This window comes from Nicotiana tabacum, chromosome 9 (assembly GCF_000715075.1).
Source record: "Nicotiana tabacum cultivar K326 chromosome 9, ASM71507v2, whole genome shotgun sequence".
NCBI classification, from domain to species: Eukaryota; Viridiplantae; Streptophyta; class Magnoliopsida; order Solanales; family Solanaceae; genus Nicotiana; species Nicotiana tabacum.
In genome coordinates, this window is record NC_134088.1 from 65155886 (window position 1) to 65158062 (window position 2177).

Sequence of the window (2177 nt, forward strand, 5' to 3'; positions counted from 1 at the left end):
TATCAGAAGGTAAAAGTATAAGTTTCAACAGGTGACATAAGCAAGGTGAAAAAGGGTACGAGGTACCCAGTTAATGAATATTATCAATTTTTACAATTCAAGCAATGAAATATAAGCATCCTGAGTTACCTTTAACAATAACATGGGTATGTACAATTGGCCACACCCATCTCAGTTATACCCTATGTGAGCTAACATATATAGTTTAAAAGAAGGATGGGATATCAGGATCCAGACGGGGTTAGAGTAACCCAAAATGGTGGTTGGATTGTTTGTGTTAGCTGATATTTCCGAAGGATATTGCAAACATGGTAATAGTTTTATTTGTTAGACACCGAGGTGGTGCACCATAGAATAGTCCAGTCAGATATGAATACAAGAATGTTCAGAAATTTTAGAAGATAGGTAGTGGAATCCTAGAAGGGATAATTATTTACCACCGTATGGCTCTCGTCCCAAGTAAAGAGAGAATATTAGGCGATCCGAAGAGCCAGTGGATGCAGCAAGGGGAGCTAAAAGCGAAAGAATATTTTGTTGAAGTTTTCATAATAAAGTGATAGACAGAAATATTACCATGAGAATAAGAAGAGAGTAAGTGAAACATTATGATTAAGATGTGATAAATGGGTGATAACGATAAATCAAAATATGACAGGATGACAGACTCTATAGTCAAGGGAAGGAAAAGACAATAGGTGGCAGACCATGAGACAATAAAAGAGTATATACCATAAAGTCATATCCTTATTTCGAGGAATGAGTTGGTGACTCCAACATGATTACCAGAAGGCTAAGATAGACCCCAGGAGTAATATAAATTAGTAGGGGCTAGTAAACAAGATAAAATAAAAATGAACTAGGGATCGAAGAATTTGATAGTGAGAATTTCAGAGATCGCGTTCCAGCAATAAAATAATGGACAATAGAAGAATAACCTTTAAAGGTCACTCAGGAAGACACGTCCCCAAAGTAAGCACTGTGAGCAGAGTTAATCTTAAGGGACTAAGTGTGTCGGGTACCCTAGGTGTCACTCTCGTTCATAAGAAATTCAGTTATCACTGGTACGGAAGGGTTACCGCAAGCCGAGTAAGGGTTATTGAAAATCTGGAAAGACACCGAAGATGAAGAGGTAAAATATTTATATGTAAATCTTTGTAGCATTAAATGTTAATACTCCCCTAAAGGGGGGAAGATGGTATGATATGGTATTAAGTCAGAGTTAAGTGGTTCAGGTAACTATGGAATAGTAAAGGAAGAATGCGGTAAAAAGGCGAAAGGAATGAGATTTCATTTATTCAGATCCTACAGATATGTTACGACTCCATAACATTATGCAAACACGATGCTGGGGAGAGGCAGTAAGTGTTCCCAGCGAGGATGTTATTGATAAACAAGTGTGAATGGACACATCATACATAAGGAACCAGTGCGAGGGGTAAGTTAAGACAAATGACATAACCCAAGAGAATTACACGGGATATAGATATGAGAATGGACCAACGAGTAGTTAGTAGTTGATTCAACAAGAGCCTAGTTATGGTTAGACAAGAGGATAAAGATAAATCAATAAATCGTGCAAGGTAAACATAGTGAACCCCAACATAGGGAATTCAGTCTCACAGATATGACATCGTAATCCTTGAGAAATATTCAGATAGAAGTTGGGGTAGTTAAAGGTACCGTATAAGTATTACGGAATAAACGAGAGGGCCACTGGGGAGACAATCAAAATTTTAGCTCAGAAGTAACCCTACGAGCACTATGGTGCAGAGGTAAGTAACTAAGGATAAATATAGGTAAGTAAGAATATCAAAACTTTTGTCGGGTATACGATGTAATAAGCTTACAGCTTTACAAGAGTTAGAGGGTCATCCCTAAGTGCTACAACTAAAGACTAGCTAAGGAAATAAAGAAGAAGCCTTCAACCTAAGCATAGTGACCTAAAAAGAAATGATCTTGTAACAACAGTCTCACTACAACATCGTATGCACTCTATAAGAAAGTGGCACCTATTATGACTAATGAATGGGAAGTAAAATCAAAAGTAATATTCGAGATCATATAGGTTGCACAGAATTCCAATATGTGTGGGCACTACAATAAGCCAAGTATTCATGCAACAAGTGGCAGAACGACCAGAAAGAGTAATTGCTTACATTTAAAGATAACTGAGAAGG